This window comes from Oreochromis niloticus, linkage group LG4, assembly GCF_001858045.2.
Source record: "Oreochromis niloticus isolate F11D_XX linkage group LG4, O_niloticus_UMD_NMBU, whole genome shotgun sequence".
Taxonomy (NCBI): Eukaryota; Metazoa; Chordata; class Actinopteri; order Cichliformes; family Cichlidae; genus Oreochromis; species Oreochromis niloticus.
Genome location: NC_031969.2, coordinates 2,974,195 through 2,991,143, shown reverse-complemented (window position 1 = coordinate 2,991,143; position 16,949 = coordinate 2,974,195). Strand labels below are relative to the sequence as shown.

Here is a 16,949-nt window from a genome sequence, read left to right as displayed (position 1 = left end):
TATAGCTCCAAATCACAATAACATCTGCCTCAAGGTGCTTTATGTTGTATGGTAAAGATGCTCTAATAATACAGAGAAAACCCCCAAAATTAGACAAACTACCTACTTTGGCGAAAGTGGGAAGGAAAAACTCCCCTTTAGTAGGAAGAAACCTGTGGCAGAACCAGGCCATCTACCACCACCGATTGGAAGTGAGGGGATGAAGACAGGATAAAAGACACACTCTGGAAAAGAGCCAGAGATGAATAATAATTAATAAATATAATTAATTAAAAACTAATAATTAAATGCAAAGTTGTCTATGAAGTGAGTAAAAAAAGGTAAGTGAAGAAGAAACACTCACTGCATCATGGGAATCCCCAGAAGGCTAGGTCAATTATAATGTAACTATGGGAGTTTTCAGCCACAAGTATATGCTTTATCAAAAAAAAAAAGAAAAAGAAAAAGAAAAATGAAGTTGCAGAGAGTGTGTCTGTCTCCAGATTCCAAACTGGGAGAGGGATATGAAATCAAATGCCTTTATTCTACTTTTAACTATCCCAGGAACCACAAGTAAGCCTGCAGTCTGAGAGAGAAGTACTCTATTGGGGTGATTATTGTACTATGAGGTTTTTAAGATTAGATGGGGCCCGATTATTCAAGACCTTGTATGTAAAGAGATGAATTTTAAATTTGATTTGGCTTCAACAGGGAGCCAATGAAGATGAGCCAATATGGGAGAAATATGCTTTTTCATTCCCTGTCAGTACTCCTCAACTGAACGCTCTCAACTTTTTGAAGAGCCTGATAATAATTACTTACAATAATCCAGCCTAGAAGTAATAAATGCATGAACTAGTTTTTCAGTATCACTGTGTTACATGGTGTTTCTAAACCAAGGAAAGCAGTGTTACACATTTGTCTAATATGTTCGTAGAGGGACATATCCTGGTCAAAAACGAGATTCCTCACAATGTTACTGGAGGTCAAGGTAATGCCGTCCAGCATAATTATCTGGTTAGACACCATGTTTCTAAGATTTTTATAGTAGAATACAATAACATCAGTTTAATCTGAATTTAGAAGCAGGAAATTAGAGGTCACACAGATCTTTATGTTATTTTCAACACTATTCAAGTACATGTAAAAAGGTGTGTTTTAAAAGGTTGTGACAATATTTAGCTTTGTCAAAATTGATTGGCATTTTTTGTGAAAATGCATATACATTAGCTGACATTTGTTGTTAAGTGATTTAAATAATTTAAGAAGATACAATGGAACAAGCACTGCAAAAAACACGGTTGTGTAAGCATTAAAAAATAATTTTGGTGTACATCTGTGTTTGAAAAACAGCTTAATAAAGAAAAAAATGAAACAAAAAATCAGAAGATAAGATGTGTGGTATCTGTGTATTCACAGTTTGTCCATTGTTACCAGTCTCACACAAGACCACACACATACATTGTAACAAGCTGCAGCTTGTGAACATTTTCAGAGGCTAAAACAATAGAAAGGAAAGTGTACGAGAGAGTGAGGAAATATGTGCACAGATTTCCAACAGTATTACGTCTCACTGACACCGGCATGACCCCTGCAACAATCACCACAGTGACAAACAGGGTCAATTGGACAGAGGTCAGCTAGAGGTCAGCAGACTGATCTTGGTGCTCCTCTCTCTCAGTTCCTCTTCTTTGTTTTGTTGGTCACTATACCCCCCCACCCCCAAATACCAAACACACACACATATCATGTGTTCCATTGTTTTTGTTTATCTGTTGTTGAATGAAATCCCCCATGTCGTTTTGACTAAAGTGTCATGTATCATTAAAATCACTACTATCAAATCAGCTGGCATTAGCAATCACTCACCATGTTAACATGCTGATGAAATTCAAACGTCTTGTTTTGCATGTCACGGTCCATCAGTTCACTTGTAAATACACTCTTATTCAAAGCAAGAGACAGGTGTACCAAAATTCTCAGAGCTTCGGACTGCTAGCTCAGTATAAATTGTAAATGCAAACTACTGTTGTTTTTGAGGTTCACTGTATGGTACAGAGGTAAAACAACCCAAAAAGAGAAATATGCAATTTGAATAAATTATAAATAAAAGTTTTAATAAGATGTATTTATGCAGAAAATTTAGGGTTCAAAAAGTAGCATCTTTAGTGTCTGTTGTTGGACAATGAGAAGTAGTCAAAGAAGAGTAGTTTAGTCCACAACTTCAATTAGTTACGAAAGTCTGCTAGGAAAATGAAAAATTATGAATCAAAAATAGGTCATCTATTGAAGAATATGCAAATATACAGGGAAATTCAGTACATTAAGCAAAAACAGAGTACATTTGTATAATTCTAATGAGCTTCAAAGTCAATATTTTGGTATGAACTGTGTTATCGTCAGGGGCGTATTTTATGACCCCCCCAATAATCGGACCCAACCAATATAACCCCCCCCAAAAATTATGAATTATCTTGCATAAATAGGCTGTTGATTTTGTTTACTCATTTCAGGTATTACCAGCAAAATAGTTGCATGTTTAATCATCTGGGAATTTACCCAGATTTATTTATTTACTTAGACAGAGATCTTGACCCCCCCAATGTTCAGCAAAAAGTTACGCCGATGGTTATCGTTACAGTTTTTATAGTTAATAAATTGGCAAAAATGATATGCTTTGCAATAGGTTGCTGGTAACCAAGTTCCTAAATCTACAATTTCAATCTTGTTCTTTTCTTGGTTGATTGTTACATGTTGGTACAACATGTACATGTTCTCTGCCTTTGCATCCATTCTCTTCTGCTTATCCTTTTCAGGGGTGTTGGAGCCTATCCCAGCTGTCTTAGGGCGAGAGGCAGGGTACACCCTGGACAGGTCGCCGGTCTGTTACAGGGCTAACACACAGACACAGACAACCATTCACACCTATGGGCAATTTAGAGTTTCCAATTAACCTAATCCCACTAACTGCATGACTTTGGGAGGAAGCCAGAGTACCTGGAGAGAACCCACGCAAACACAGGGAGAACGTGTAAACTCCACTCAGAAAGATTGTGGAATTGATCTCCAGACCTGCTTGCTGTGAGGTAACAGTGCTCACCACCGTGCTGCCCCTGTTCTGTGCCTTTTTCGTAGTTAAATGATTTATAGTCATTGTTAAGTGACTTAACCAACTTTATCAATAAACAAACAACAAACAAAACCATTCCTCTGAAAATGTGTCCACTTTTAGAAGTTAAAAGAAAGTCTAGCACTTTGCAATGAAAACATAAAGAAATGAGATGCGGCTTAAGAATTTTACATAGTGCTATACATTCAAACACTTTTAGACTTTCTTAATTGATTTCTCATTACCAACTAAAACATTTAAACTGCACACATATTCATAATCTGCTTTTCACAATAAAACAAAAGTTTATTAAAACAGAAAAACAGTCATCTTTAATCTATTAATTTTAACTAATAACGGAAAGAAAATAAAAAAATATGAAGACATTGTTTATCAGCATTCTTGTCACTGCATCTCTGTTGAAAATTGGTCTGTGAAACTGCTCATCCATGAACTTAATCATTAATCATTAATTTCCACATTAAGCAACATTTCTAAATTTAGCCAAGGGCTAAAATTTTGGTGCAATCTAATCTAATAAAATGATCAAACTTATACAGCACCAGGACTTTGGTGGCTATATGAGCCTTAAACCCAGCTCTATCTGTTTTATTATTATTTTGGTTCTGGTGATTTTATTACTTTAATGAAATAACTAAGCGTTTTGACCTGTTATGATTTGTAGCAAAGTAGTATATTTAAAACTTATTTATTTTTTAAGCTTAAGTTATAAATCATATTGTCAAACATTGTCAGTTAAATATAATTTGTGATTTTCATCATCACAAGTTCTTTGTATTTTTTGTCACCCACAAACTGTGTTTGCATTTTTGGGAGCGCTTCCTACCTCTCTGTTTACTTCAGACAGGTCCTGCCTCAATTTTGAGCTTAAGCTTAATTTTAAAAATCTTTTCATAATTGTAGGTGGGTGTCATAATGACACAGGCTCAAACATGTGGATTTGATCCACTGCGGCTTCTGCAAAGCAGCTTGGCCATCGAAAGCGACTAGCTGTTGGGAAAATCTGTGGAAATGTACGAATGTAAATCAGTATTTTGTTCAGTCAGTGTTCTTTGGAGAAACTGAGGCTTCTTTTTGCTTCTTTTTGCTTCTTTTCTAACACAGATCTTAAAAGAGTCAGCACCTCATGTTCCCACACTTTGACATTTAGTGCCTCATGTGGAGAGAAACTATTATTAGAGCCCCCAGCAGGTGCACAACTTGTCACAATTCAAATAAGTTTCTCTTCAGCAGTGTGGCTGTTTGTACTGAGGAGTCAAATCAGCAGAGACGTTTGTTTGCATCCGCCACCTATTTCCCAATTTGCATGTTAGTAAGCAAATAGAGTAAACACACACACACACACACACACACACACACACACACACACACACACACACACACAGATAGAGACAAAGAGAGACAAAGAGAGAGACAAAGGGTCTTATAAACAGACAAATATAAACAGGCAAATTTAAATCAGCTACAATCACATGTAGGACTGTGTCTCAGTGGCTTTGGATGACATCAGATTTAACATTTTGGACCTGGAAAAATGTCCAGTATACATTATGAAAGTACTTTTTGTAGTTTCATAGTTTGGACTGATATTTTTATGTAGTTTTAGTCTGGCCTTATTGTATTAGTCTCATGTAACCTTTCGTGACACCTTCAAACATAAATGAATCAGCTTAAGTAACATTAATTTTGATATTTCTGTCAAAACCTTCTAAATACATGAAAAATCAAAAGATAGGGGTTTGAGGTTAACTTACCTGAAATTCTACCCCTCAGTACAGAGGTTGATAATAACCTGGTGGATACTAAACACTCTCTATAAGAACACGATGTTGAAAATCTCCTGCATGCTATAAATGACCAGATTCTTTGAAAACTGTGTGAAAACAGCTACCATGAAAGAAAGTAAACAAAGAAGGGCCATTCAGTGATGGTAGAGGGATTAAACTCCATCTATATACATGCATGATGATGTATAATATATGTTGGGTGCTTCACCATGTAAATGCCAAACATTAAATCAAAACCCACGCCTATAGCATGATTCTGGTAGTGTCAAGTGTAAATCTAGTTTATGGTGTTTCTTCCTTTCTAATCAGTATTTCATGACTATCAGTGTGTTCATTCTTTTTGTTTTTCTGTGAGTGTATTTATTCAGCATGGTGCACTGCAAAATTTGGCCAAACAGTCCAGACTTCAGAGAATACTGGACTTGGGGTTGGCTATTTTATTAACTATGAACTACAATTCAGTCCGCTGACATTTATCAATCTGGAACAGTTTTTCTCTAATAGGAACCAGGGATTTCTGCATACATGAATGTTTGCCAGTTGTTCATGTTGAAACATCCACGAGGTCACCAGTGAATTGCTTAGGGTAGAGAGGAATTTTACTCACAAGCTAAACAAGCTTAATTTCAGAAGCTACAAAATGTTACCTTTAAAATAAAGTCTGTTACATGGAATTTGGTCTTAAAAATCTTCTGCTGTATCTCTTATATTGTATAAAGGGGAAGATGTGAACCTAATTCTAACTCTTAGCAGTTTACAGAATGACCATTCATGGGGTACATCCATTTAATTTTTTCCAGTCCCGATACAATACCTGTACCTTGTCTTTGGATAGTTGCAGATACGGATCTGATACCAGCGTTTAATTAACACTGTATTCCTCAGTCTGAGGAATACAGTGCTCGACTTAAGCATTGTTTTCTTCAATGTAAAATAAAGTGGATGAAAAGTAGAAATCTGTCTTCATGATTAAGAAAAGAACAAACTAATGACCATGGTACAATTAATAAAGAAAAAATAAAAATAAAAGTTATTTGCCTTAATTTATTGGCACTGTTCAGTATTAAAGATAAATATCCATCAAATGACTTACAAAAGCTTACTTACATATTAAATAAAGACTACTAGAGATAATGCAGTGGAGAGCAACTGCATTGACATCTATGACTGTCAACTAGGTCCTGTGACAATGAAGATAAAGGGCAAACTTGACCTGCGACAGAGACTCTTTATTCTTTCTTTCTGTTTCAGTCTTTGTCTTCAGTTTTAAATATCAAGCATGCTCCCACTCTCTCTGTTCTCAGTCTAAATGAAGAAAATGAAGCAATACGATGTCTTGTCATCAGATTTTTTGTCATTTTATGCAGGATGCAGGATCTGAGGAGAAACAAAGGCATGGGGAGGAAGAGGAGGAGAAGGCGAAGATGAAGATGAAAGAGAGGGAGGAGAAGTGAAGTGTACACGGTCGGGTCAAATGCCGCATTTTCGGGTGAAACTGAGTTCACATTACCATACAGCTCACTGTGCCTATGTGTGTGTCTGTGTGTACATTACCATAATAGGAGGTCCATCTGTTACTATCACTTGGTAACAAATTTAGTGTCACCTGCCTGAATGGAACCAATACACACACACACACGTACACACGTACATGTCTCATTATAAGAATAAAGTACACAAGCCCCCAGACTGGCAACCTCCAGGGTGGTTAAAGTGTGTACTGTATACACACATAAAAAACATGCAGATGAAAACCAATCTCCACCAAGGTCTCTGCAAGCATGTGCACATTCTTCTGCATTCTGTCTGCACACACACATACACACTCCGCTCAGGCTATGGCATTGTACTGTTGTACTGAAGACTGGATTTAACCATCTCTCTCTCTCTCTCTCTCTCTCTCTCTCTCAGTAAGACATCAGCTGAGCAGTATTTGTAAATTCAGTACTGCGTTATTGCAGAATTGGGATTTTTTTTTTATCTTTTGTTATTGCATATTTAAGCCAATTAAGCCTATTAATTAAATCCACAAGCTCAAACATTAAAACAGCTTATTTATTGCTAGTATTTAAGTCCAGTCAACTACTCTGGTATTGTCTAGCTTTCATTTTAAATAATAATAAGCAGCTAAAGCCAAAGCTCTGAAATGACTCATAAAATGAAATGAATCATACTCATAATACTCGTTCATAAGAATATTATAAATACAATAGTATAAATACTTAAACCAAGAATGCAGTAAATAAAACCCCAGAAATGACATTATTTTTAAGAACAGTCATGAATTAATTAATTTTACCATAACAAGCAAGGTTAACTTTTTGCTAACCTTAACTTAGATTCACGTTTTTTATTACAGCTGCCATCCCTAAAAGCTTCCATCTTACTGAGGTAACCCCCCAACCTTCTATGACACTCAAGGTTGATAAAATAATTCTGGTTTTCACGCCAAAATGTGAGTTAGTCTATATACACATAAAATTCATTACAATTAAGCCATCAGAACTAATCTAAAAATAAAAATAAGTATTACTATTTGAACAAGTTATAAATATTTACTGTTAAGAGTACTTAATGGTTTATTATCATTTATTTGTCATTGTTATTTTCTAACTATATTTTTAATCAATCTTATGTTCTTCTTTATGTTGTTCCGTACACCATTAATCAATATTTTCATTAATATAACAAGTGTGCTGCAGTTGGTTTTACTTATTTAATGCTACAATTAGAAGAGTCTCTTTTATCATTCTTTAACCGATTTTAATATTAATAGAAATTGAATTATTCCCCTTATATCCTGGAATAATTACTGAAAATCAGTAAAAATATAGCATGACATTTTCTAGCTATTATTACTCTTCTATTCTATCCTCAATTTTCTTAGTGATATTCTTAGTACATAAACTTATTTAGATAAATAAATAATATCTGAAATACAATTAGTTTCCATTTTTAAATTATTTGTGTTTTTATATAGCTATAAAATATTCTATAACCACCTATGTGTACTGAAACTAAAGAACTCTTTTTAAATTACATAATAATTCAGTGGATACAACTTCTTGAATGTGTTTCTGATATTTATGTATTTTCATTTTGATCCTCAGCTGCATAAAGGCTTGTCATTTTTATTTTGCTGATAAAAAAATCCGGCTCCAATGCTGCAGCATCATTCCTACATGTGTCTATTACAATACATCACGTGTCACTCTTTCTCTAAACTCTGTATGTGTTTGTGTGTGTGTGTGTGTGTGTGTTTCCCTTTCAAGTCAGTATCGGAAAATTGTTTCTTCCTTTCATTTTATGGCAATAAACACACACACACACACACACACACACACACACACACAAACACACACACACACACACACACACACACACACACACACACACACAAACACACACACACACACACACACACACACACAGGTCATTATGGTTATGAACTCCTGAACTGAACTTGAACAGGCAACTGGGTCATCATGAGGGCAACAGGGCTTTCTTACCACCACACAGCACTCGCATACATACATACACACACACACACACACACACACACACACACACACACACACACATATATGAGTGTATACACCTGCCTTATGTATGCGTGTCACACATATTGTCCACATTTTTTCCAGTCACACTGGGATGAAGATAGGAGCTTATCTCATCGCGTTCAGTTTTGGAAATATTGTTTCAGTACAATGAGGGAAAATTAATAGAATAAGTCATGTGAAAGAAAAACATAAGGAATACAATCTAAATAATCTAAATAACACAATAACTAATGTGACTAGTTCCAGTACAGTGAAAATGCAGGATGTGTGAAGAAAATAACAGAAACCCCTTTCAACAGAATGTGCAATATCACATCCAATGTGAGACACATACAGACAAAGTAAGAAATATTTTGACTCCATTTTAGGACCTGTTATATAGCTTCTGACATGCAATAAAACCATGCATCGCAAGACTTTTTCTCATACTTTCTCTTACCTGCAGAAAAGTAGAGATTTTATAACAGTTTTTAAAATTGTGATATTACCATCTTTATCTATCAGCCTCTGGATGTTTACTTTCACTTAATCTATAAGCATGGTTAATAAAGATTTAGCTTGACAACAAACTACTGATTTAAAAAACAAATAATAATATTAATATTATTCAGTTGTTTTCCTAGTGGAAGAAATATTTTCCACTTTTTTAAAATTATATTTTTGTCTGTTCTTTGAAAAAACACATGCACAAATTATTAGATATAGATTTTTTGTGCTATTTTTGGTTCTTTATTGCCTTTATTGTCTAAATATTAACAAATGTTTCTAATCTACTTTGTTCTGCTCTGTTTTACTTGATTTCTTTTTTTATGTTCTTGCCTTTTCTGGCCTTGTCTTTTTTTTCATACATACACACACCTGCCTGCTCCTGGAAACACACATCCTTCTTGCACTCTCTCTCTCTCACTCACTTACTCTCTCTCTCTCTCTTTCTCTCTCTCTCTCTCTCTCTCTCTCTCACACACACACACACACACACACACACACACACACACCATTCATTTTTGTCTGTGTTCTAAATAGGAAGTGATCAGTCATTAGCTGAGAGGAAGACACAGTAAACCCTTCTAACTCTAACCTCCCTGTGACCTTTGAGAGGTGAGGATAGTAGAACAGAGGAAATGAGTGAACTAACGTGGAGAGAGTTGGGGAGAAGAAACGAAAAAAATAATAACAAGGTAAAAGTCGAAAGAAGAGAAAATACAAGGAGAGAAAGAAAAAAGGTCCAAGACAGAAACATGGTCTGGAAAAATGAGGTAATTGTAACAAGAAACCTTATTTAAATAGACAATGAGTGATGGAGAGAAAAGAGGAGAACAGAGAACCAAAGTGTTGAGAAGTGTGTTCTCACACAGACGAGACACCAGGGGGCAGTATTGGGATAAGCTAGAGGGCCTCGGAGGGGCTGGAGTAGGAGGACCCCCCCCACCACCACCACCACACACACACAGACCCAAGAAAAAGAATAATTACATAAAAAAGAAAACAACGTAAAACAAATAAAATAAATTGAATTAAATTTAAAAAAGGTGGTATCCAATTGGTCAGCTTATTTGGATTTCTTACGTTAGAGTGTCAAAGGGAGGAGCATTGCATGATGATGTCATGATGACAGACATCCATCCATGTGTAGCAATGTCATGGCAACAGCTAATCCTGTCTAACAGAAACCACACTGATGGCTAATACATACACACATACGTGCCACATTTATGTACCTGTAGCTGAACAAACACACCCTAAAAATAGCAGCGCACATACATGGAAATGCACACTTTTAGCTGTTATGAGAGTGTGTGTCTGTGTTTGGTTTGTGTGGATTGTCTGTGTGTGAGAGAGACGATTTTTTTGGTGCCTTTCTAACACTAAAGAGAGGTGACAGGTGGAGCTTACATGTGCATACATGTATTTGCATGTGCAACTAGCAGACTGGTTGCTCTAGTCTGGTCTGAATTCCTGGCAAATCACAATCACGAGTGAGTAACAATGACCTTAGCTCCCTATGTTAATATCCCAAAATGTCAGTGAAACGTTGCAATGCTTACCTTCTCACTGATCAACTTAAAAAACAGACACATGTGGACATATACACTTTCAGTAGTTATGTGTATCTCTGTCTCATAGACACCTGGATGACTAGTTTCCTGGCCTGAAGGCGAGAGTGTGTTCACATGAAACATCAGAACATGATCAAAGGACTAAGGAAGCTGTGAGCTCATAGACCAGGTGTGGCAGAGGTCACAAGTCAGAGGAGGCAGTTCCTGCAGTGACCAGAGGGAGGAAATGCAGGATATGGGCTTGGATCAAAGAGCATTCAGTCACACGGGATGCCAAATGTCTGATTGGACTGCAGGTTATAGTGGGTGGGAATAGTGCAACTCTTACAAGAAGGAGCCTTTGATAAGGCTTTTCATCTCACTATGAAATGATCAGAAGGTCACAGTGGGGACAAGATGGGGTTACATTCATGTCACAGTGGGTTCAAAAGACGGTCATGGTAATGTCAGCAGGTCATAGCAAGTTCAGATCACATGCTCCAGTCATTTTGAAAGTTTTGTTTTCTTGGCAAAAATATGGGTCATTGTTATCAGAAATACCTCTTAAAATGTTTATATGTTCTACAGATGTAAATTAATACAGGTGCATTACTCTAAGACACATCAGATAATGAATTGTTTTAGTCTATCATGACATCAGATTATTTGATTTCAGATAGTGGTGGTAAAAAAATCATAATAAAGATACTATTGCTATATCTGTATAAATGTATATAATAATAAATAATGATAACAAAATAATAACAGATGACAAGAGCTGAAAACCACGGATGCCTCGCTGAGGCATCCGTAGTTTTGGAAAGCTTCTGTAACAAAAATTCAAGAAATTAAATATGCAAACAAGCATCGATGAATGTGGCTTTCCAGTTATTTCTGTTTTTGTGTAACCTTTATCAGCAACAAAATATGGCTGGTATCATCTACGTACTTAAATTGCCAAAAAATTATATGTAAAGGTAAAACCTAATGATGATGTTAAAAAAAGTAATCATTTAGAACTGCTCAAAATAAAGAAGAAGACAAAGAAATAGCCATTTATTTGAGCTGTTTTTGCAGCAGTTTAATCTGAATTTACTTAGTATCATACTTACAGAGTACCTACAGTATCAATTTGCACAGCCTTTCAAGCTGCATGTACTTTATTTTTTACAGTCAACAAACATGTCATCTGAGATTTACCCTTCAAGATCAAATTACTCGCTGCCCTGTATAATTTTGCATTACATGCCATATCTTATTTGTATACTTTGTATAATGAGTATTTGTCACTGTGTGGATAGTTAAACTGTGAACTGCCAGGGGGTTGCTGATGGAAATTAGCCTGAACTGAGTTTGATCCTTTACAAATAAACCTATAAAAATGTTTAATCAACCAAACTGTGGATCAACTTTTTGACTAACAAAATAGTGTAAGTCAGAGATCAGAGGAAGCCTTGCAACTAAATTCTTTCTTCCTTCAGTTCGACATATAGAAACCTGTAACAAGATATAAATGTGTTTTTTAGTAGAGATGGACCGATCCGATATTACGTATCGGTATCAGTCCGATACTGACCTAAATTACTGGATCGGATATCGGAGGGAAATCAAAAATGTAATCGATCCATTAAATATCAAAAAAGCACCTCAAAAAACTTGTGACACGGTGTAACTCGGCTCATAACCGTAGCACGTCGGAGCAGTATGCCTCACATGATAGAGCGGCTGTGTGTATTTGTAGCCTCGCTAGCAATCCGGCATTTCATCTCCGAGGAAGTTATCCCAGAGAGAAGTAAAGCAAGTGTGTAAGTTCATCTCTGAATGTTTGTAAAGCGTTCCCATGTTAAGCTTAACAACCGATATATGGAGCGACTGCCTCTTCTCCCTCCCTCCCCTTCTTGCTGCTACTTCTGATCAATGATCAGCTGATCGGCTTTTCTGTCGCGAGTCCGTCTCTCTTCTTTGTTTTTGGCCCACTTTGCACCAGAAAGAGGAAACCAGCGGCGGAACAACAGCAGCACGTTTAACCTTGATAAGCTGTTGTTAGAATTTATTTAATATTACTTTCTACACCAGGTTCCTTTTCTACGTAGCTGACGGCTGGTAACTGTGCAGGGGCGGATCTAGCAAAGTTTAGCCAGGGGGGCCGATAGGGCATTAACAGGGAAAAGGGGGCACAAAGACATACTTTTCTTTCTTATTCTCATTTAAAATATCTAGCTTTTAATAAATAATTATCTGAATCTTACACCCAAAGTTTTAATCTGATGTAAAATGTATAGAAGTCCATTACTGTATATAGTAACTGTTAAGTCTAATATACCCTAGTAAGCTATAGTACTTTTTCCTTTGGGAAAGTACCATCTGTGCAGTCTGCAATTCTGTTGAATCTTTTTAATTATTCTTGAAAAATAATTTATTTCTGTGCATTTTTTTCACCCTGCATCAAATTAAAGTTGATTACATCGATTAAGAATCATCAGGTGGGGGGTTTCCCCATTTTCTTTTGCTGGGAGTTTGCAACCCTGTTAGTTAGGTTGCTTAATATTTCTGCTAAGTACTCTTTAAAATACCACAATAGGGAGGATGGAGTAGGTAGGTTTAAGTTTATTAGATTGATCAGTATTGCTGAACTATGAAATATTTTGGGCGCAGTGTATTTTTTGCATACAGGTATAACAGAATAGCTTTAGTGTTGTTGTTTATTTAAACTTGAGTATGAACTTATACAAAATGCAGCAAGATATTAAAAAAACAGTTTTATTGATTAAAAAACACACTATATCGGATTCATATCGGTATCGGCAGATATCCAAATTTATGATATCGGTATCGGTATCGGACATAAAAAAGTGGTATCGTGCCATCTCTATTTTTTAGCAGAAAAAAACAAAAAGTCCATATTAGGAGGAAATGTGTATAATAGACCTTGGTTAATATTAATATAAACACTCTGAAATATATTAAAACTAATTGTATGGGTAATACAAAAACTGACATCATTTCACATGGACTTTTGCACAATTGCTAGAAGTCCCATCTAAAACAAAGCATAGCTTATAGATACAAAAACAACGACATGCAAGTAGGTCCTTTAAATAGGTTGTCTGTTTAGATATTCTCGGGGTAGGAAAGTCTCTAGATTGGATATAGATGATGAAAAAGAGGAAATGAACACAATTTATTAGCATTTGGTTTTTCTCCCGTTTGAGCTGCATTTGGAACTGCAGATGAATATGTGTGATGGCTATAATAGATCATCACTCCCAGAGGAGTGTTTGGAGTAGGGGGAGTGGGGAGGGGGCCAGGGTATCAAGGCAAGGGCACTGCAGAGTCATAATAGGGTCATAGAAGGTTCATAGTGACGTTTCAGCCAATTGTATATCAGGAGAGGCTACATGAAAAGTTGTCCTATCCTGATACATCAGTGTAAACAGTGCCACTGAAGTAATATCAGATGAACAGTATGGTTTGCCACATTGTGCTTGAACAGTGAGAGTTGAGCAGTATTTAGAGAAGTATTAATGCCTCTATTATCTCTAACATAACTCTAACAGTCTGTCAACATTAGCATTTCTACTGTGTGTGTGGAAGGGACAAAAAGCTGGAAATCAAGCTTCCAAATTTCTGTGAATGCTATGTAATATGTCTTTTCTTTTTATTTCCACAAGCCCAGACTCTAAATTAGCGCATACAGAACTAATATTTTATTTAGCTTAAATCTGAGAATTCAGAGTCAGATGGATACGTGAAAGAAGTAGATAAATGGATGGAGGATAAGGAGAGGGAAAATGCAGAAAATGGAGCACATGACGGGTTATGTATAAAAAGAAGTGGGAAAATTAAGCAGGGGGCAAACTAAACTCATACCTCCATTCACCTGTCAATCACACAGAAACATGTGCTCGCCTTTGTGGTTAACAGTACTCCACCCAGTTCAAGCCTATGAGTCATTAACGTCCACCGTGGGATAACCAGATGCCTTTCAATAAAAGAGTGCCTGGAAAACTACTGAGAGCATGACAGTGGCCTCTCATATTAAGCATGATATGGAAATGAGTCTGACAAACAAATTTTGTTGGTTTTCTATCTATCTATCTATCTATCTATCTATCTATCTATCTATCTATTGGTCTCATTCAAATGCCACTTTAGACCACTTTTTAAATTTCAAAACACAGGCACAAATTGCATCATTTAGCACACTTTATTCACGTATAGAAACCTTGGCCTTCAAAAACCAACTCACTGATTACCAATTAGTTTCACTGATGTTGCACTTGCTCAAACTCAATTGTAAGAACAATTCAATCATGTGCCAGAGTATAATAGATGCCTCAAGAGACTCATAGAATTGTTAGACAACAAGAGGAGGAGGATTAGCGGGCAGTGAATGCTTAGTGTAAGAGGATGCTCAGCAGGCAGTGGACGCCATCCAGGACAAGGATGAGGAGGAGGAAGTGAAGGAACAGGAAGGGGAAGGCAAAAGCAAGCCATTTTTAAAAAGGAAACACATCTTGTGTAGTGAGTATCTGTCACTGTGTGGACTGAATACATGGTGGACGATGTAATCAGTCTTGGCCTTACCATGACTGAAACTGGGTGGTGAGTACAGCCAAATTGGAATGGCTTCACAGTAGCCTAAGTTATCTAAATATTTAGACAAAAGAATATGAAAATATCAAAAGGATATGAAAAGTTGTACAGTACTCTGTAGAGTAGTTACAGTACATACCATAACTTTGTTTTCAGGACATACCCTATTATGTATAAAGTTTTGTCTTAAATTGACACAGCTATACAGTAAAATGTGCATCCTACTTTTCACAGAACAGAAAGGCTGCAGAGGCTACAAGTTTACTAAACACTATTCATTCTGAAAACCTTGACAGTGTTAGCCTAAAATCTAAAATCAACCTTGTACTACATAAACACCAGCTGAGGATGAAACAGGTATGTCGTGATCCGATATCGAGTGCAACTCTAATCGAGTGAAGTTTCCACCAGGCTGCTGTGTTCCATGACTCGTTCGCCCACACCCCATATTTTGTAGTGCTGTCCCCTCCATCATATTTCCCATTTCTAACTTAAATAGAAGGATTCTTTTCAGCATGGTGCTGGAAAGCATATAAACACAATCCCTACAACCATGTGCCACTACTCTGGAGAAGGACTGATGAATGCAGGGATGGAGCCACCATTGCAGATGTTTTCTTTCCCCCAGCTGCTTGGCCTGCTGGGGAAACATTGCAGGTGATGTGGATGTGGATGAGGTCCTCTGACCTTACCAAGATCAGACACAAGATACAGAACGATTTATTTCAGTGCAAATTTTTTGTCATTTCAATGGTGAATGGTGTTGCCTTGATGTATCTGGGGACTAAATAGTCTTTGTACTGTTTCTCACTTAAATTACAGAACATGGGTGAAATTACTGACTTGTGCTACATACTATGTAAAATAAGTGACATTTATGTTGCATATACATCTTCTTCTGCACCCTTTAGTGGTCACTACAACATATGATCTGCCTCAACCTTTTCTGTCACACCAACCCTCTACATGTCCTCCTTCAATACATCGATGAGTCTTCTCGGTGGTCTTCCTCTTTTCCTCTACCTGAGATATGTAGATTTATATATATCCATCACTACTTGTACTCCTTGCATTTTTGGCTTCCCACCTGTCTCCTCTCATTCACACACATGTATTCTGTTTTGTTTCTACTGGGTTTCATTACTCTTTTCCGTACAGCATCCCTCCACCTCTACAGGTGCTCTCTACTCTCTCTACAGATCACAATGTCATCTAGAAATATCATAGTGTTACAAAGACTGTGTTAGACAATCTGTTTAAGAATTTATTTCAGTTGCATTATCGATATTACAATTTGATTCCTTATTGATTCTCTTATTGATTCTTACTGGATTCTCATTGGCTCCTGTTACATTACATTCTGCAAATTACTTGCATGGTGGTGGAGGTCTTTCCCATCTTTGTTGTGATCAGTGTTGGGGTCGTTATATATAAAGTAAGGCATTATACTAAATTATAAATTATATTTTTTTTGTATAAAATGACCTGGAACGCATCGTGTCTTACCAGTAATATAATATAAACCTATAGGCTGCAGTCCCACACACACCAACACTAATCATCACAGGTTTTACATGAATTATGTGAAATTTGTGATGCATTTGATTGATTGATTCATTGATTGACCTCATTATCTCCTCATTATGATATTGATTTGTGTTGGTGTGCGGGACAGTAGCCTATAGGTTTGTATTGTTTCAGGTCTTTTTAATGAGTAATTTAATGAGTATTAAGGACCCTAACAATGATCAGAACAAAGAGGAGAAAGTCCTCAGGAATCCACAAACATTTGACCACACAGCATGCAATTAATTTGCAGAATGTAATGTCTATGCTGCTTAGAGATGGTGGTGACTCC

The 16,949-nt window shown here is 36.5% G+C and overlaps 1 long non-coding RNA gene across 2 annotated transcripts in view; it reads left to right on the top strand.

Moving 5' to 3' along the window:
* The first annotated feature begins 2,893 nt into the window (after positions 1-2,893).
* The window catches only part of LOC112846639 (uncharacterized), a 32,427-nt gene continuing 18,371 nt past the window's right edge, over positions 2,894-16,949 (top strand). For both annotated transcript variants that reach the window (XR_003219741.1, XR_003219740.1), the window contains exons 1-2: positions 2,894-3,065; positions 6,264-6,385. This is a non-coding gene — a long non-coding RNA (uncharacterized LOC112846639). The remainder of the gene's footprint in view (positions 3,066-6,263; positions 6,386-16,949) is intronic.